Source organism: Equus przewalskii, chromosome 5 (assembly GCF_037783145.1).
Source record: "Equus przewalskii isolate Varuska chromosome 5, EquPr2, whole genome shotgun sequence".
NCBI lineage: Eukaryota > Metazoa > Chordata > Mammalia > Perissodactyla > Equidae > Equus > Equus przewalskii.
The window spans coordinates 80,514,461-80,535,810 of record NC_091835.1 but is presented as its reverse complement, the minus strand read 5'-3'; the positions used below and the strand labels follow the sequence as shown (position 1 = coordinate 80,535,810).

The 21,350-nt window shown below is 39.2% G+C and overlaps 1 long non-coding RNA gene across 1 annotated transcript in view; it reads left to right on the top strand.

Annotated features, from left to right (window-relative positions):
• The window catches only part of LOC139083643 (uncharacterized), a 46,622-nt gene that overhangs the window by 23,062 nt on the left and 2,210 nt on the right, over positions 1–21,350 (top strand). Inside the window, exon 2 of the long non-coding RNA XR_011540527.1 lies at positions 14,995–15,211. This is a non-coding gene — a long non-coding RNA (uncharacterized lncRNA). The remainder of the gene's footprint in view (positions 1–14,994; positions 15,212–21,350) is intronic.

The following is a 21,350-nucleotide window of genomic DNA, read 5'->3' as shown; positions in this document are numbered from 1 at the left end:
AAATTCACTAGAGGGACTCAATGGCAGAGTAGATGATACAGAATAATGGATCAGTGAGCTGGATGAAAGACTAGAGGAAATCACCCAAGCTGAACAGATAAAAGAAAAAAGAATTAAAAAGAATGAGGACGGCCTAAGGGACCTCCCAGACAACATCAAACACACTAACATCTGTATTATAGGAGTCCCAGAAGGAGAAGAGAGAGACAAAGGGGCCGAGAATCTATTTGAAGAAATAATAGCTGAAAACTTACCTAACCCAAGGAAGGAAACAGGCATCCAGATACAAGAAGCACAGAGAGCACCAAAGAGGCCCACACCAAGACACGTTATAATTAAAATGTCAAGAATTAAAGATAAAGAGAATCCTAAAAGCTGCGAGAGAAAGGCAACAAGTTACATACAAAGGAAACACCATAAGGCTATCAGCTGGCTTTTCAGCAGAAAATTTACAGGCTAGAAGGGAGTGGCACAATATAGTTAAAGTGCTGAAAGGAAAAAACCAACAGCCAAGAATACTCTGCCTGGCAAGGTTATTATTCAGAATGGAAGGAGAGAGAAAAGTTTCCTAGACAAGAAAAAGTTAAAGGAGTTTATCACCAAGAAATCAGCCTTACAAGAAATGCTAAAGGGACTTATTTAAGTGGGAAGAGACATAAAGGAATAAGAAAATTGTTAAAAAAAAAAAAAAAAGCAATAAAATCACTGGTAAAGGCAAAATACAGTAAAGGTAGCAGATCAACTACCTATGAAGATAATATGAAGGAAAAAAGACAAAAGTACTAAAATTACCTATTTCCATGATAAGAGGATGATGGATACACACACACAATGCTCTGCATTGCTTCAAGTTAGCACTAAAAATGACTGAAAAGCAGACATCTTGGTAGACAGAAAGGAAAAGCAAGGACCTGAGTGACTCTTGACGTGGATAATCAAAATTTTAAATAAGAGAAAATCTAAAACTCATTAACCCTAACCACAGAATCGAAGACATAGAGGAAAATTTGAAACTAACTAAAATCGTGTCTAAAAATCAAAGTGTACAATGTTTTACATAGTGAGACTACGTAAGATAGCCTTTTTCTTTAGAGTATGTACCATTTATACTTTTACTATGTGCCAGGGGCTTTGCATTTATTTTCTCATTTAAGCCTTGTAGTGGTTTTGCAAGGTTTATCCACATTTTTATAGAGGACAAATAGACTCAGAGAGATTAAATGGTCTCCCCAATGTAAAACAGCTAGTGAGACACCAAGCAAGAATTTTAAAGAACAATCTCACTCCACAATGTGCTCTCTTTCCACCATACTGTAGATTTTACAGGCCGAAGACAAAATGTTCTCCTTCAGATAATGCCCTGAAATTTTGAAAATGGAAAGTAATCAAAGAACTACCTCCATACAAGGTTAGCAAAGTAGAATTTGTTCCCAGAGCCAAGGATTAGTTGAGCAAGGATATGAAATATTCCCTTGTACTTTGAAACAACGTCATCACATATTGTACCATAATTTCAATCAGGAAGTTTCATCAATGTTTATTAATCAAAAGTTTTAAGGATTAATACTTACATTGAAAGAAATGTTTTCCCAACTTGCATATTAAATTTCAAGATGACCTATACTCTTTACAAGCGTTTTACATTCAAGAAATTTTTTATTTTATTTTTTAAACTACTTTATTGAGGTGTGATTGACATACAAAAAACTGTACATATTTAATGTACATATTAATTTGATGAATTTGGAGATAAGTATACACTCATGAAACCATCACCACCATCTATGCCATAAACCTATCCATCACTTCTAAAAGTTTCCTATCACTTTCTTACTTATTATTTTTTCTTTGTGATAAGAATGCTTAAGATCTACCCTCTTAGCACATTTTTCAGTATAGAATACAGTATTGTTAACTATAGGCATTATGCCACACAGTAGATCTTTAGCTCTTATTTATCTTGTATAACTGAAACTTTATATACTTTGACTAATAGCTCCCTGTTTTCCCTATCCTCCAGCCCCTAGCAATCACCATTCTACTCTGTTTCTATGAGTTTGACTATTTTAAATTCCACATATAGTGGTATCAAGTACTATTTGTCCTTTTGTGTCTGGCTTACTTCACTTAGCATAACATCCCCTACGTTTGTCCATGCTGTCACAAATGGCATGATTCCTTCCATTTTAAGGCTGAATAATATTGCATTGTATGGATATACCACATTTTCTTTATCCACTCATCTGTTGATAGACATTTAGGTTGCTTCCATGTCTTGGCTATTGTGAATCATGCTGCAATGAACATAGGGATGCAGACATCTCTTTGAGATCTAAATTTCAACTCCTTTGGATATGTATACCCAGAAGTGGGATTGCTGGGTCATACAGTAGTTCTATTTTTAATTTTTTGAGGAGCCTCCATCCTATTTTTTATAGTGGCTGCACAAATTTACATTTCCACCAACAGTGCACAAATCTTCCCTTTTCTCCACATCCTTGCCAAAACTTTATATCTCGTCTTTTATGATAGTCGTTCTAATAAGTTTGAGGCAGTATCTCTTGTGGCTTTGATTTGTATTTCCCTGATGACTAGTGACGTCGATCACCTGTTCATGCAGCTGTTGGCCACTTTGGAGAAGTGTTGTATGTCTTCTTTGGAGAAATGTCTATCGATGTCCTTTACTCATTTTTCAGTTGGGTTATTTGCTTTATTTCTTTTTTTGCTATTGAGGTGTATGAATTCTTTATATATTTTGGATATTAACTCCTTATCAGATATATGATTTACAAATATTTTCTCCATTCTGTTGGTTGCCTTTTCATTTTGTTGTTGATTTCCTTTGCTGTACAGAAGCTTTTTAATTTGATGTAGTCCTACTTGTTTACATTTAGTCTTTGCTTTCGGTATCAAATCCAAACAACCAGTGCTGAGGCTGATATCACGCAGCTTACCGCCTATGTTTTCTTTGAGGAGTTTTACAGTTTCAGGTTTTATGTTCACATCTTTAATTCACTTTGAGTTGATTTTTGTGTATGGTGTAAGAGAGGAGTCTAGTTTTATTCTTTTGTATGTGGCTGTTTAGTTTTTCCAACACCACGTAGTGAAGAGACTATCTGCTATAAAGAGATTTTCCTCATTCTGTATTGTGGACTCTTTTGTCATAAATTAATGACCATAAATGCAAGAGGTTATTTCTGGGGATTTTATTCTGTTCATTGATCTATATATTTATTTTTATGCTAATACAATACTGTTTTGATTACTATAGCTTTATAATATAGTTTGAAATCAGAAAGCGTGATACCTCCAGCTTTGTTATTTTATCTCAAGATTGCTTTGGCTATTCAGGGTCTTTTGTGGTTCCATACAAATTTTAGGATCATTTGTTCTATTTTTGTGAAAAATATCATTGAAATTTTGATAGGGATTGTATTGAATCCATAGGTTGCTTTGAGGAGTATGGACATTTGGACAATATTAATTCTTCTAATCCATGAGTATGGAATTTATTTGTGTTTTCTTCAATTTCTTTCATCTGTGTCTTAGAGTTTTCAGTGTACAGATTTTTCATCTTCTTGGTTAATTTTTTTTTCCGGAATATTTTATTCTTTTTGATGTATTGTAAATAGGATTGTTTTCTTAATTTCTCTTTCTGACAGTACATTCTGTAGTACAACTGACTTTTGTATACTGATTCTGTATCCTGCACTTTACTGAATTCGTTCAGTAGGTCTAGGAGTTTTTTGGTGAGTCTTTAGGGTTTTCTGTATATAATATCATGTCATTTGTAAATAGAGACAATCCTACTTCTTCTTTTTTGATTTACATGACTTTTATTTCTTTTTCCTGCCTAATCACTCTGGCTAGGAATTCCAGTACTATGTCGAATAAAAGTGGTGAGAGTGGGCATCCTTGTCTTGTTCCTAATCTTAGAGGAAAGTCTTTCAGCTTTTCACCATTGAGCATGATGTTAGCTGTGGACTTGTCATATATGACCTTTATTATGTTGAGGTACATTCCCTCTACACCCCGTTTGTTGAGAGTTCTTATCATGAAATGATGTTGGATTTTGTCAAATGCGTTTTCTGCATCTAATGAGACGGTCGTATGAATTTTATCCTTCATTTTGTTAATGTGGCATATCACACTGATTGATTTACAGTGTTGAACCATCCTTGAGATAAATCCCACTTGATCATGGTGTACAATCCTTTTAATGTGTTGCAGAATTTGATTTGCTAATATTTTGTTGAGGATTTTTGCATCTGTGTTCATCAGGAATATTGGCCTGTAATTTTCTTTTCTTGCAATGTCCTTGTCTGGTTTTGGTATCAGAGTAATTCTGGCCTCATAAAATGAGTTCAAAAGTGGTCCTCCTCTTCTATTTTTTGAAGAGCTTGAGAAGGATTAGTATGAATTTTCCTTTAAATGTTTGACAGAATTCACCAGTGAAGCCACCTGGTCCTGGACTTCCGTTTGTTTGGGAGGATTTGAATTACTGATTCAGTCTTCTTACTAGTAATTGGTCTGTTCAGATTTTCTATTCCTTCATGATTCAGTCTTGGTACACTTTATGTTTCTAGCAGTTTATCCATTTCTTCTAGATTGTCCAATTTGTTGGCATATAATTGTTCATAGCAGTCTCTTATGATCCTTTGTATTTCCATGGTATCGGTTGTAAAATCTCCCCTTTCATTTCTTTTTCTTTTTGACTCCCCCGCTTGTGAGCTCCACACTCTTAGTGAAGCAGTGAAGGCCACTGAACCCCGAGTGCCCCACCAGGCGCTAACCTCCTAACACATAGCGTGAACTTTTTTTTAGATTGGCCCTGAGCTAACATCTGTTGTCAATCTTCCTCTTTTTTTCCCCCACAGCCCCAGTACATAGTTGTGTATCCTAGTTGTAGGTCCTTCTAGTTTTGCGATGTGGGATGCTGCCACAGCGTGGCTCGCTGAGCAGCATGTAGGTCTGTGCCAAGGATCTGAATCTGAGAACCCAGGGCTGCAGAAGTGGAGCTTGTGGACTTAACCACTTGGCCACAGGGCCAGCTCATCCTCTTTCATTTCTGATTTTATTCATTTGAACCCTCTCTCTTTTTTTCTTGGTGGGTCCAGCTAAAGTTTTGTCTATTGTGTTTATCTTTTCAAAAAACCAACTCTTAGTTTCATTGTCCTTTTCTATTGTCTTTTTAGTCTCTATTTTGTTTATTTTTCCTCTGATCTTTGTTATTTTCTCTCTTCTTCTAACTTTCGGCTTAGTTGGTTGTTCATTTTCTAGTTCCTTGAGGTGTAAAGTTAGGTTGTTTATTTGAGATCTTGCTTATTTCTTAATGTAGGCATTTATTGTTATGAACTTCTCTCTTAGAACTGTTTTTGCTGCACCCCTTTTGTTTTGTTTTCCCACCTGGGCTCTGCTGCTAGTTTCTCACCTTTGGTTCATGGAACCAAAGAGATGATGCTTACGAATTTCTGGATTTTCTCCACCCTGGACATCCTCATCGTGGAGGCCAATCTAGAGCTATGTGCTCGGTGTGAAGGCTGCTTGCCATCCAGGTGCTTTGTGACACAGCCCTCAATAGAGCAACTGACTTCTAGTTTTAACAAATGGGTTGATAGAAGTGTAATTTTAAGAGCTAAGAGAAATCATCTTAGGAAAGAAACAGTGATTTTTTAGGAACACATCTTCATTATTTGGTTATGGAGAAGAAATCCCTGAGTATAGCGTGGATGCCTTGTAACAAGAAAAAAGGATTGAGAATGAGCAATGGGGGAAGAAAATAGGAGGAGATTAAAGAAGAGGACAGAATACCATGGAAGGAGGCTGAAGCTCAAGTGGGTGAGATGACTGATGAGAATCCCCCAGTGGGGGAAATTCTGCCAGACTTTTGAGAACAGGGTTTGCTAGTGTTCAGCTTTATGATTGCTGCATAGTTGTCATAGATTGGGTTTCCCAGATCTAGATCTTGAGGTAAGACTTGAAGTGCAAGTAGTTTATTTGAGGTGAAAGAAACGCCAGAGGAGAATAGGGAGATCCTTATCTTCTGCTTTTGGATATATACCACATCTTGAAGGAGACTGAACTGACTCTGGAGGGTGTCATTCCCAGGCTGATGTGTTGGCTGTGCCTTTGAGGACATTCAGATATTTTCTCAAGTTGGCAAATTCTCGATTGTGCCATGTAGGAGGTTTGAAGGCTGTGGGTCCATTATTGCCTTCTTCGTGATAAAAAAATTTCTGAGACAGAGATTCCCATGTAGGAAATTTATTGAGAAGTGCCCTTAGGATCAACACTTGTGGGAGCAGTAGGATTAGGAAGGTGGATGAGGTAAACATCCATGCAATGGCAACCAAGTCCTCAGCCAATCCTGCAGGGAATTCACACTAGCAAGGTGCTTCAGAGTTGGTTCACACTGAGCAGTTGGGGAATGCAGGCTGTCTCTGGGGAAGAGAGCAAAACGCCTTGGGCAGGCTTTTAAGGTTGAGGACAAGGCTCAGAGAGGGACTCAGCTGAAAGCTGTCAGCTGCTAACAGTCTCAGCAGCTGGGAGAATGAATGCCTCAGCCCTGAAAGGGAGAGGAAAAAGGCTAATAAAACTACTCAGCTGCAATCTCCTGCTATCCTTCCGAAGAGGACAGAATGGCTAGGTGGAGCCATGGGCTCAGAGTCTGGAACCTTGAGCTATAGAGAGTGCAGCCTCCAGTCACAGAGGATTTTTCCCAGCCCTTGAAAATTAATGAAGTTTGCTTAGCTGGATTTTGAAATTGCTTGGGACAGGTAAGTCTTTTCTTCCTTCCATTTTCTCTCTTTTGGAATAGAAATATCCATAACAATTATCCTATGCCTTTTCCATCATTACATTTTGGGAGCAGATAATTTGACTTCTATCTTCACAGGTCTGCAATCGGAGAGGAATTTTGGTCAATCATACCCAGAGTCTCACCCATGCCTTATTTGAAATGTGTGAGATTTGGGGCTTTTGAGATGCTAATATTTAGATGAGATTTGGGACCATAGAGTTGATGCTGTAATGGCTTAGGACCTTTAGGAATGTTAGGATGGGTGAAGATATTTTGTATGTGCAATGCACACGAATCTTTGGGGGCTTGAGGGTAGACTATGGTAGGTTGAAGAATGGTCCCTCAAAATGTCCACATTCTAATCCTCAAAATCAGTGAATATCTCACTTAACTTACTAAATGAGACTTTTAGATGTGAGTAAGTTAAGGATCTTGATATGGGAGGAATGTGCTGCATTGTGTGGATGGGCCCTATGTAATCACACGGGTCTTAAAAGCAGAGAACTTTTCCTAGCTGTGGTCAGAGGGAGATGAGACTACAGAAGAATGGCCAGAGGGATGCAATGTTGCAGGTTTTATGGTGGAGGAAGGGAGTCATGAGCCAAGGAACGTGGGCGGCCTCTAGATGCTGGAAAAGGAAAGGGAACAGATTCTCTCCTAGAAACTCTAGAAAGGACAGTGCTGTGACCCTGATTTTAGTGCAGTGAGATTTGTGTCAGACTTCTTACCTGGAGAACTAGGAGATGATACATTTGTGTTGTTTTAAGCCAATAGGTTTGTGGTATTGCTATAGCAGCAACAGGAGACAAATTCAGATTTTAGTAATTTGGCCTCTCTCACAGTCAGATCCTGGGCCTGAATTTCAGCACAGTTTGCTCACTAGGGGAGGTGGTTTCTTCACATGTGTCCACAGAGGCCCCTAGCTTTTATACGGTGCCCCGAATTGGTAGGTAGCTCACCTGAACTTGTCATTTTCTTCCTTCAGCACTTAAATGGCACTTAACAAAAACCAACGACCTCTACAGGTCTTAAAATCACCATTGGCCTGGGTTTACAAAATACTAGAGATAATGTAGAAGCCAGTGAATTCCCATCTACCCGTATTCCATCCCAATCTACACAGGTGAGTTTGGTAATTAGGATTCCATACCACGCCAGGTTTTACCACGAGGAAGAAGTCTTTGCTGCCATTTGGTCAGTGAGTCAATCCATCAGAATCTCATTCTGAGGATCTGCTTCCTAGGACCTCTTCTGGTATCGTCTTAGTTTAGTTTCCCAAGAAGAGAACACTAACATAAGAATTTGGGTGCAAGTAGATTATTTGGTAAGTGAAAAAAAAAAAATAGTAGGAGGGAACAGAAACAGGGAAGGGAAAGCAGCCAATATACAAAGTGCTCATGCAATGCATAGCTGATCAAGAAAACTTAGGTCCTGTTCATGCAACATTTTATAAGAAGTGCTGTTTCTCTGGTCCATCTATTCTGCTCATTGGAATGTTGATGGCACCTGCCTTGTTCAGTTACATCTGCTGTGGGAGACCTTAGTGGCGTCCACCAAACTAAGTGTTTCCAACTCATCTTGCTGGATACAGAGAAAGATTTCACTTTTTAGTTACCTTGTGCTTGGGTGGGGCCGTGTGACTAGTTCTGGACAACGATTTGTGAGTGGAACAGATAGAAATGCTGTGTGTCAGTTCTAGGCTGAAGCATTTAATTGCTACAGTGTGCCTTGGTTTATCACAGTGGTGTGCTGATAAACTGACTCTCTGAAAAAACAAAATAAAAAAAATTCAGCTCTGATTTACAGCATTTGCCAAAATATATTGCATAAGCACTCCCACCATGGTCAATTCCAGCCCTTACTATGATGTCCCTGAACAAGGAGTTGAGAAGAGAAGCACATAGTCAGCTCACATGAGGCAGTATGAGCTGGCTCCTTCACACTACTGGTTTGTTACCACCCCACTTATCACCAGCAACTGGGTCCTGTTGCCATGCACTGGAAAGTGAACCAATTCTAGAATCTTCTTCCTAGGATCACTTCTGGTATCAGGTCTTATTTGATTAACTTTAGGACATTTTATTTGATTAACTTTAGGAAATTTTTGAGACAATTAATTTAAAAATGCATATGTAGCAAGTGAATTATAAATAATAAACTTGGTTGTGGTGGCTTTGGTGTGATTATGGCACTATTTTTGTGTCTGGATTCATAGTTCCCAGCAGTTCGGGGCCTAGTCTCTCTCATTCTTTCATTCAAAATATATTAAGCACCTACTAATCTTCAGATACTAGAGAGAAAACAGTCATTTCTGAAGAGCTCAAGAAATGTGACATGTTGTGATGGAGAAATAGACTAAGTGTTTGGGGATCGCAGAAAATCAAACACTGAATTCTGTTTCAGGAAAGACGAGAGAGCTGAGTAGATGTTGTCAAGAAGTGGATGCGGAAGAGCTAATGGGACAGCCTGAGTCCCACCTGAAAAATCTTTCCCTTGCACCAGACTCTCCCTGTCCTTGCACCACCTTAAAAATTCCCAGTTCAACTTGCTGTGGGATAGGAGGGGAGGGGGTTTCACGTAACCACCCAGCTGTCAGACGCCTCTCTGTGCTGTGCTCCTCTTCACCATTCCAGCTCCTCCCGGGGACCCCTGTTCTCTTTGGAAATGGTGTTGCTGCCTCCTCAGGGCTTCCCTCAGGCATGAAGTGAATGTGCTGATGGCCTGCCTCCTTTTTGTCCCTAATGCTTTCATTCTCTTCAGTTCTAAATGACAAGGCTGTACTGGCATATCAGGCTTTGCTGAATGGTTGGAGGTTACGAGGACAATTGAGGTGTAAGAGAGTAATTTTAAATTATAAGCTTGGTGACTCTTTCTGCTGTCCAAGGGAAAAGGGAAAACGGAATGACCTCCTTCACTCACAAGTGCACCACTTGTGGGCACATCCTAGGATTCTCTTACATCCACCTTCATGTCACCTCATGTTCCAATCTCCTTAGGGAGAATCTCTATCCAATTTGGGGAATCAGTTCCTCCTATTCACAAGGGATTTCATTTTTCTGCCAAACACACACTCACAGTAATGCTCCGCTGTTAAGACTTTTTTTCTTTACCACTTCATCTCCAATTCAAGAAGCACTAGGCTAGTCTGAGTTTAATGCATCAGGAAAGAGATGGGTTAGGAAAAAACAGGAAAAGGAGTTTTACTTAGGCTTGGGTTCTAAAAGTCTTGACCCTGAAGGAAAGAGAAAGGGCCCCAGCCATAAGCAAGAGAATTGGAAGACCTTGAGATGATCAGGTAAGGCTTCCCACCTCAAAGGCTAAACTGTCCTGCCTTGGGAGAAGAAGGAGGGTCAGAGGAAAAGGGTAGATGCTGCTAAATGTCAGATAATGGAGTCCTGAACCGTCCCCCTACTCCTAACCCCACAGTGGGAAGTCCAGGCTCAGGCGGAAGGTAGAACACCCACATTTGCTCGTGGAGTCCAGGAGCAGAAGAGACAGACCTGAGCCCCCTTTCTGAGAAGAGCCCTAGGAAGGATGGAAAGATTTTTGAGAAGAGACAGCTGGAAGTGTGTCTAGGAAGAACAGGCCCAATCACGCGCTGGAGCTGCCAAGTGTTTCTTATGTTTATAATCTCTTGTGTTAATTTCTCCTTTTCTTAACAAGCAAATTGCAGAGATGCTTATTTTTGTGTGCAAAATAATTGCTTGTTTTGTGTGTAACTCTCTTCCTTGGAAGAAGATACAGTTTCAAAAATTCCTAATTCAGTTGTAGGGACAATACATACACATTTGGAGTAATGAGAAATGATATAAAGAAAGCACCATCACACAAGTTCAAAAGAAAATTTCATCAACGATATATGTAAAGCTCTTAATTCTCTAGGTTATTATCTGTAAAGCTGAATTTTAATTCCTTTTGGGAAAGAAAATAAATCTGTTGTTTAATTCTTGGAGGAAACAGAGATGATCTCATATTTTACTCTAAGCTTGCAAATTGGCACTTAGCTAAAATTTGAGAGAAAAGAGAAGAAACTCCTAATGATTTCTTTCTATAGCAATTTCTAATTTTTCTCTGCCTCCACTCACCTGCTATCTAAAAGGAGAAGTATTCCTTTGAAGTATATTATCCCAACTTTTTGTTATGTTGTTATGGGTGAGTGGATAACGACTATTCACAAATGTCAACTACGACGTGGTTTCCTCTTTTTGCTTCCTTTCTTGCTTGGAAACAGAGGTCTATGAGAATTGTGCAACGTGGTTGTGCAACATACACTACCACTGCATGAATTTCGAGATTTAGAATCATTTTTGTCTGTTTTCACACTCAAAACAAGGCAATCAGTCAAATCAGAACTTTTATAGCCTATTTAAAACTCTTTCCACTTCTTTCACATGGCCTAATCCCAAATGACCCAAAGACATTCATTTTCCAGTTATATCTACCTAGTGTGGGACTAACATTGTCACTGACCAGAGACATGGAAACTTTTATGGAGGTGTTTCCTGATTGACTAATGGCCTGTAGAGCCCGGAAGGAAAGGTCCTGTTTATGCACAAATGACGAGAACCCATAGTCTCTGTCTTCAAGGAGCTTATGGTCTAGCAAGACCAAATCTACATGCCCAAAGCACTTTGGGAGAAATTACACGTTGTTTTTTCCTAAATGCTAAGTGAAATTGCAGAGCAAATAAGAGCTGAAGGAGCAGAGAATAAGAGTACTTTGAATAGGGGTAATTTTAGGAGGCTTTCTCTGAGCACTTTGGCAAAAATAATTTTTAAACATTTCTACCACCCGTATGCTCCAGAGGGTATTTGAGTTGTCTCAAGGAGAATGTATAGTCCCTTTTGAGAGGCTTCATTCTCTGGTAGAACATTGTTTACTTAAGATTGGACTGCTAAGATTGGAAGACTGGATCTGATCCAAGTGAAATAACACCCTGCGTTTTTGTAAGGTTGTGACTTGAGTGGTTGAATTATACATATGTAACTTTCGAGACAGTTAATACCTGTGAGTCCTCTCCAAGTTGGCAGTTTCCCTTGCCTCATCTCTGTGTGGAGACAATCCAGGTCTGTGCACGTTCTGTGGCTAAGTTTTTACAGCGTCGGTTGCTCTTCAAGCTAGATGAAAATAGGTGAAGATGGTGTGATTGTGATTGTCTTTTCCTGAGGGCTGTACATCCTGTGTTATGGCTAATAAACCACCTAGTGGGTCCATTTTCTTGGGAATATAATATAATGGTTAAGAGTGTGTGTCTCAGTTCTGACCCTAAAGAAGTTAGTTCAGCACTCTGAACTTTGATTTCCACACAACAATTGGGAAAATAAGAGTATATACCTCTGTATAAGTTGTTGTATGGATGAAATGAAAGAATTCATAAAAGCACTTAGCAAAATTCCTGGCATATAATTAGTGCTCAAAAATTTTGTTATTATTGATGGGAGAATACCACGACTCTCACCCTGGGCATGTATGCTTCTGATCCTTTCTTCATGCTGTTCCTCCTGTCTGGAGCATCCTCACTTGCTCTTAGCTCACTTAACATTCTAGGCATTCAAATATCTACTCAAGTTCCATTGTGAATTTTTTATCAGCTGCTTTAGCCTGATTTCTTCTTTGTCTAACCTCGGACTGCATTTTCAATGCCAAGTGTGGCAGTTAAATGCAAGGCCTCTGAAGCCACACTACCTGGGTTTGAATCTTGGCTCTCCACTTCCTGGCTAGATGGTCTTGGGTAATTTAATTAACTTTTCTGTGTCTCTTCTGTTAACACCCATAGGGGTGTTGGGGTGATAAATTGAACCACACAAAGGGATTAGAACAATGTCTCATAAATAGTAATCACTAAATATATGTTAACTATAATCATTACCTTACATTATTGTACCAACTTGTTCTTTAATTGGTTCATATACTAGTTTCTGCTTCATCAATTATATCATCAGCTTCTTGAGATCAAGAACCATTGCTCAGGTAACATCACAGCAATGGGTACAAAGTAGAGTTCAATATTTGTTGACTGAGTGAAGTCAAACAAAGTTATATGTAAATTATTTAGAATGAGGGAAGAAAAAGAGAAACACCCCCATACTGAACACCACATGTGTGCATCACATACGTTATATCAATTCATCTTCATAGCACCCTTGTGTGAGGAAGGGTTTTCTTCTACATAAATAGAGTTTGCATGAAAATGAAATAATATTACATGTAAAGTGATCATCATAATGCTTGGCACATGGACGGCTCAATGAATATAACACTTATTAAATATCAGCAGAAAGGAAGAGGCCAAAATTTTCACCTCATTTTACACATAAAGCAACTGAGGCTCATAGAAGTTAAATCAATGACCTGAGATCAAACAGCTAGTAAGTAATGCAACCAGGGATGAAATCATGTCTTTGGTTTTACTACCTCTATTAGACCCCAAACTGTAAAACATTTCTTTGAAAAAAGGCTTTGAGTTTATGGTGATGGAGTGGGGCTCTTAAGAAATCTGTCCTGGATAAATGAGTTTAATTTTCTACTGTCGTAAGATGATCTATAGACAAGGAGCTGAATATTGGATGGATGGTAGGGTCAGAGAAAAGAGCAATGAATTAGGATCCAGAATCTAGTCATGACCTTGGCTTTGCCTTTCTATAACTGTTTGTGACTGAACTCCCTGGGCCAAAGCTTCCATCTGTAAGGGAGAAGAGTGAATTAGAAGAGAAAGGATCTCTCGGCTCCCTCTTAACACCTGACATTCAAAATTATGAACTTAGAGGATCTTAAGACATGGCACTCAATCATCTAAGAAAAAAATTTTTGATCTGCACAGTCAGAGTAGAACTTCTTCCTCTTTTCATGAAGAAGCTGAAAAATACTCTTTGAACTCATACATGTTTGAATGAGGTATTTTTTGTCAGGGTGATTGCTGATTCTGCCACGCTGTCCTTAGCTGCACGGATACAGAAACACTGAACTCATTCCTCATTAATGGTGAGGAGACCATTGAGGGACAGGTATCTATCTACTTTGCTTCCAAAAAGACAGAGTAAACACCATCTTCCAACCCGTTTCTGGGGTTTTCTCATCTAATCATATCAAGACATTAGTAATGTCACATAAGATTCCAAGAAATACCTGTTATCTCAGAAAAAGTGAGATGGGGACTCTGTAATGCCGTATGTCTGAAAGATGGAAAATAATGTTTATCAAGGAGATATTTTTATATATAGATACATGACATTTGGTGTATTTTTCTAGATGTTTGGAGTGGAGGAATAATGCTAAGTAGAGTAAAATATTCCCAAATGATGACCAATGATTTTGTATCAAAGTCACCGGAGAGAGCTATAATGAAGGAAAACATCTTGCTTTTAACTTGAAGGCAAATTGAACCTGTGATTTGCATTTTTGTGGCGTCCCTAGAACACCATTTACTAATTGTACTTGTGGGAGTAGATTGTAATAATGAATCCCTAAACTCTGAACGCAACAGAGAATGAAATTGCCCTGAACTAAATGTGAGATGTAGAAAGTGCCTTATTGAGAAGAGTATCTCTGCGTGTGCTCCCTGTGCATGCCTTCTGTGAAGACTGGCAAATAAACCCTGGTAAACCATTTGGCAATAGAAATGATTCAGACGGAAGTAAGAAAAAACAGGAGTAGACTAAGCCTATTATACTGCAACTTAATTGGTCTAATCCAAAGAAACAAGCCACTAATATGACTCCACAGAGCAGCAGCATTAAATGTTATTCAAAGTTGTTCCAATTGGTCTATTAAACCTGTAACTCCTAGGAAACTTGGATCGAATAGATGAGAATTAATAATGATAAAAAGGGAAAATCAGATCAAACAGAAACATCAAAAGTAGTGAGGTTGGCTGCAGTCTGAGTCACTTGGATACACTTTTGCTCCATGGATTTCAAGCTTAAAGCAAGTTCGACTTGGAAAGCCCTGGCACGATACCAGCTGGTGACCACTAAACGTGGACAGAGGGTGCCCAATGTGCAACCACCTGTGGGGACCATGACAGGCCTTCTAGTTCGGCTACATCCACTTGGCAGATATAGTTTTTCCTTTCAAGGGAGATTAGCAGAAGGGATAAGGGCAAAAAGGCCAAAACTTTCCATTTTTAGATCTACCCCAATCCGCCCCCCCATGTATATATACAAATGTGCTCTTTTCTTGATGTTCCTCTATTCCAGGTTTGTGCTAAGAAAATGCCTTCAACAAACAAAGTGGCTCCAGTGGGTTTCCAGTCCCTGGGGAGAGGGGAGAAAGAGAGAAAAGAATCACTTTCTTAAGGGGAAAAGTACAGCAGCCATGCCATTCTGAGGATTTACTACAGGATTAAATAAACTTCTCCACTTGAGGGGGACATGTTTGTGCTGAAGGAATAACATATTATTACTTTTTTTGGAGGTAAGTTTAGATTTCTTATTAATAAATCAAGTTTTTGTCTTATTTGGGGCTTAGTATGTGCTCTGAAATGTACTAGACCTTTCCGGAGCAGGACAAGGACGCATGCACGATTCCTGCACCCAGGAATAGCGTAGCTGAACACACTAAACTGGTGGGAAATAAAGCCGGATGCTAATTTGTGAGGTACAGATGGAAATACTTCCATGCAGTTAGAGCATTCAATTCGGGGTGAGCAGACAGGGCAGATTTTTACGGAAGAGTGGTGACTTGTGTTGGACTTCAAGTGTCATTTCAAGAAATGTACCAAGAAATATACAGTAACAGGAAAACGCAGTAACATTGTCTCATATTTGCTATTTCCTGATTCCAGGTCTTAGCTCATGACATTCTTTCTCACCTGGGTTATTGCTCGCGCCATGGCAATCAATCACTCCTTTCAAAATCTGGCTCAGAACACACCTCCACAGGCAATCCATCCTGCTACTCCCTTTGTACTTGATCGTTTTCAATCATTCCATCTGACTGTGCTATTTATCATTTTAATTGTTCTTAGTCATTGGCTCGGTGCACTGATTTGGTTGAACTTCAGCTACTAATGAGTGAAAAATGGAGCTTCTTGTTCATTCAATGTTATTTGTTGTTCTTTTCCTTTTATGATTTCAGCACCCGGTACAAGTTTCTGCATCTAGAAGGTTGCTTGTTTCATGGGAATTTATTTTTCTGAACTTTAAGAATGCGGTGGAGTTCAGAAAACCTCTTCTATCTCCTCACAGTTTCCTCCACTCTTGCCTTTTTTTTTCTTTTTTAAAAAAATGAGGACTTGTTTTCTGTGTTTTTCCTGCTCAGTTCCTTTCTCTTGCTTTGGTCTAGACTTTCACTTTCCTTTGTCCCTGCTGTCCCTAACTTGCTCTATATTTTAAAATCTGCTTTTTTTGAATTGTAATTTTCATATAATAAATCGCAAAATTAGATAGTTTTGACAAATTCATGCAGTATTGTAACTATTATCATAATCATGATTCAGAACATTCTATCACCACAAAAGTTCCCTCATGTCTCTTTGAAGGGACACGTCCCCTCCCCACCCAGCAATCTTTTACATGATTCTGTCACCACAGTTTTGTCTTTTCCAAAATTTTATACAGATGGAATTGGACGGTATGTAGCCATCCTTATGTTAAAGTTCTTGCTCTTTGCCTGTGTCTATTGCCTCTCTCTGAAAGAGAGAAAATGGTGAGGTAGTAGAAGAAAGCTGAAATTGAACCCGTTGCCCAGGATTACCTCTGGGCTGCCACGGGAATTCAATCAGGCCCCGTTCAGACCCAACAGCCTCATCACTAATCAATCAATCAATCAAAAAATTTGAGCAACTACTATTAATAATTATAAACAAGTGAAAGAGAGCCTGGGGATCCACAAATGAGTAAAATATGTTTCCTGCCTTCTAGCGCTTGCTGCTGGTAGGAGAGGTAAGACAAGAGCAGAACAGACTCTAATGTATCCTAAAGGAGAGGAAAGAGTACAGAAAAAGCATTCTGATTCGCTGGAGGAAGAGAGCATATTTCACTAGAGGAGTGGGAAAATATTTTTAAAAAGAGGTATCTTTGATCTTGATCTTGAAAAATGAGCGAGATTTCAAAAGGAGGTGATGGTGGGTGGTATTTCAGGGGGAGACAATAACATAGGTGTGGAACACAGAATAATGGTCTCCCAAAATGTGAATATGTTACCATATACGGCAAAATGTATTTTGCAGATGTGATTAAATTAAGGATCTTGGAATAGGGAGATTTTCCTGGGCAGGCCCAGCTACTCACAAGGGTCCTTATAAGAGGGATGCAGGAGGGTCAGGGTCACAGAAGGAGATGTGATGACAGAAGCATGGGGGGTTGGGGAGAGAGAGAGAGAGAGAGAGGCAGACAGACAGGAAGCTGTTATGTGACTGGCCTTGAAGATGGAGGAAGGAACCATGAGCCAAGGAATGCAGGTGGCCACCAGGAGCCGGAAAAGGCAAGGGAACAGATTCTCCCCTGGCCCTCCTGAAGGAAGGCAGCTCTGAGAACACATCGCTTTAGCCTGTGAGACCCATTTCTGACTTGTCACCTCCAGAACTGTAAGATAATAAATTTGAGTTTTTAGGCCTCTAAGTGGCAATATTCTTTTTTAGGTTCCTAAGTGGTAACAATAGCATTTGGAAACTAATACAATGAGAAAATACAGCTTTTTAGGAAATAGTAAGTAGTCCGTTTGGATGTAGCCTAAGGTATTTGTGGGGTAGGAGTGGGAAATAGGGCCGAATCTGAAGGCCGGGAAAGCAGCAGGCCTCCTGGCATGTAGTGACCACTCATAAATATTTGCTAAATGCATATATTGCCTATCTTAGGGCTTGAGTTTTGTCCCCCACCCCAATTCATATATTGAAGTCCTAACGCCTTGTACCTCAGAAGGTGACCTTCCTTGGACATAGGATTATTGCAGATGTAATTAGTTAAGATGAGGTTGTACTGTGGTAGGGTAGCCCCTAATCCAACAGAACTGGTGTCCTTATACAAAGGGGAAATTTGGACGCAGACTCATACACAAGGAGAACACCATAGAAAGATGCGGGCAGAGGTCAGGGTATTGCTTCTACAAGCCCAGGAACATTGAAGATGGCCAGCAAGCCAGCAGGAGCTAGGGAAGAAGCCTGGAACAGATTCTCCCTCACAGCCCTCAGAGGGAAGCCACCCTAATGACACCTTGGTCTCAGACTTCTAGCCTCTGGAACCGGGAGACAATGAATGTCAGCTGTTTAAGCTGCTCATTTCATGGTACTCTGTTATGGCGGCCCTGCAAAGGAATCCACATCTATTTAGGAAAAAGTGGGGAGGCATGCAAGGGGCCAAAACTGTGACTTTGGATAGCGATGGGGGTGGGCTGCAGAGTGGGAAGAGTCATGAGGCCCAATGAGAAGGCAACAGCATGTAGACAACTTAGAGTGAGCAGAGCAGTGCGTTTTGGTGATTAAAATTTCCAAAAGTCATGACACGCAATGCTTAAGGGGACAACAAGGCAGAAGATTTGAAATCACGGCTGTCCTGGAAAACCCAATCTGTGTCAGCAGTTCCCAAGTGTATTATACAGCACACCAGTCCCACAGAATGCTCTGAAAGAAAAACATTTTTCCAGTCAAATAAATTAGCAAAACTCAATACTTTTGACTATCAAGGGTTCTGAGAAATCTTGTGAAAAAGAATCAGTCAGCTTTGTATAATTCAGCCCTTTTCACACTTACAAGAGCATGCCACCTTTTTTTCATAGAACTCCTATTCATATCCAGGGAACATTCTTGGGACATCTTTCTCCAGGTGTGTCTCATTCTTTCAGACCTGTGCTGTCCAATACAGTATTGGTAGCCACATGTGGCTGCTGAGTTTTAGCAACTGTGGCTAGTCTGAATTGAGATGTGCTGTGAGTATAATATTCACTATATTTCAAAGGTTTAGTATGAAAAAAGAAGAAATTGTATTAATTTTTATAATGATTACCATATTAAAATAACAATACTTCGGACATACTAGGTTAAATAAAATATGTTATGAAAATCAGTTTCCCCTTATTCTTTTAAATTTTTTGTGACTACTAGAAGTTTAAACTTGCGTATGTGGCCAAAATTGTATTTCTGTGGAACACACTGCTCTCGACTATCCTGTTTGCTTAGCTCCCTGAGTCCCAGTTTCCATGAGCAATATGAAGATACCTACGCAGCCAAAGGGTGGCATCACAGGAGAGGAATCCCAAGCTTAGGAAAACCAATCTTCTACAATGATCTGTTAGCATGCCTACCCTGTGCTCCAAAGGGTGCATTATCCTTTTTATACTGGACAGTAAGCATATCTACCCTTTGCTTCTGGAAGAAGACACTGTCTCTATTTTCTAAGACTGTAAGTAAACCTGCCCTTTGCTCTGAATGGAGATGCTCACTCTATCTTTGCAATACAAATATCCTTGAAAAGATAATTTGGAACACGGGGCAGTCAGTGCCTCACCTGCAAGATGGGAGATAATTCTTATGTCTCTGCACAACAGGTCCTTCTCCAAGACTTTGTGACTAAGAAAAGATGTAGAAATGAAGACTACTCCTTGACTTTCCAAACTGGGCTTAAGAGATTAAAGATGACGAAAACCCTTAAATGGATATTCGGGAAAGAATCTCGTTCCCCAGTGTATAGGAGAATGTCAGAGTCTAGAAGGGGTTATGTTCTTCCTGCCACGTTTTTGTCCTCCTGGATGTTGTCTCAAGAGCTAGATGATAATCTTTAGCACTTGGTCAAGCTTCCTGGACTGCTCTGATGTGTGTGTCAGAGCCTGATGAGAGAGCTCGAGCATGCACAGGACCTGGCACTCCTACCTTTGGCCTTGGATGGTACCATGCCTTAATCACATGCCATAATCACTTTTTTCCTTGCATAAAAATAAAATACAATATAGTAGTAATAAAGCACTACATATGTAGAACATTTATCATCAAATATCTAAGCGCAATATTTATAGAACTTATATGGTCAAATATATAATATCCACCTTCAAAAATTCTTAGGGTAGAGGGACAGCCCTGTGGCCGAGTGGTTAAGTTCACGCACTCCACTTCGGCAGCCTGGGGTTTCACTGGTTCAGATCCTGGGCATGGACCTACACACCGCTCAACTAGGATATACAACTATGTACTGGGGCTTTGGGGAGAAAAAAAAAGAGAAAGATGTTAGCTCAGGGCCAATCTTCCTCACCAAAAAGCATATCTTAAAAAAAAAAAAAATTCTTAGGGTAGCAGACACTAAATCCAACAATAGTACCATTGTGTAAAATGCCTTCTGCAATTATCTTCCGAATTTTCAGAATCTTGTTTTGGTTATTCACAATGGTGGAAATTTTTCTCCCTTGACAAATGGTTAGATTTCTGTAAAAAGTCATTCAGAGCAAAGAGCTGTGAACACGTTGGGTAATACTGTAGGGTATTACTACTTTTTAAAATAAGGGAAGTTTGATTTTAAGATTCTGTCTTATTGCTTAGAGCAGCTCATGAAGTAGTTTTAAGGCAATTTCAAAAGAGGAGTTCCAAAATTATTTTGAGTAAAGGCAGCATTTCCTGAATAAATAAACACCTTTATAAAGTGACTGATTTGAAAGTGTATGCTCTTTCTGGTTGCAGAAATGATAGTAATGATGTTTTTAAATCCTTCTTTATTTAACAGCCATGCCCTATTCCTTTGTGAATGTATTAATAACAATAGCTGGTAATTATGGATTACTTACACCGAGCTAAATACATTATATGTATTAACTGTCACAACAACCCTATTTACAGGGAGGAAACTGAGGCACAGAAAAGTTTAGTAACTTGTGCAAGATCACCTAGCTAATTTGTAGCAGACTCAGAATTTGAACAAGGGTATATTTTGCATATATACTATTTCATTGAGCCAAACAAAAGTGGCAAAGTTTGAAATATGCATAATTACATGTCAACTTCCGTATTCTCAAGAACATTTAACCAAAGCTTTGTACTTCTTGCGCTGAAAAGAGAAAGTCCTTTTACGGACTTTTATACTCTGTACTATATATATGGATTCCATTCGGTTTCAATAGCTCATTTTCCTATTCAACATAGCTCTTGAGTTCAAAAAGAATGTGAAAATCTCATGAGAGATGTAAATCTGGTTTCGCCTTTAAGTGTATTTTCAATCTGTTATATTTATATATTCAAAATAATAGACAAAAAGGAGATCTAAAGAAGCCTTTGAATTCTATTAAACCATGCATAAAAATAAAAAACCCTGCATACTCCTAAGAAGGAAATAAACCGCTTCGAAATCAAGGAGCTAAGTACCAGTTTTATTACATATTCTTTATAGGCTGCTTTGTGTAGAAATTTCTACTTATCGCAAAATTGTAATTGACATCATTCTTTGAAGTCTTAGAAATAGAATATGCATGTTTGTTCCTGATTTTGAAAAGCAGTATAAAAATGTATACCTGAAGAATAGCCTGGAAATAAGATTCATTCATTCGTTCAGATTTTTAATTCAATAAATAGTTATTTAGGGCATCCCATATGCATGGTGCAATGCTGGGGGATGCAGAGGATAAAAAGATGCCCGAG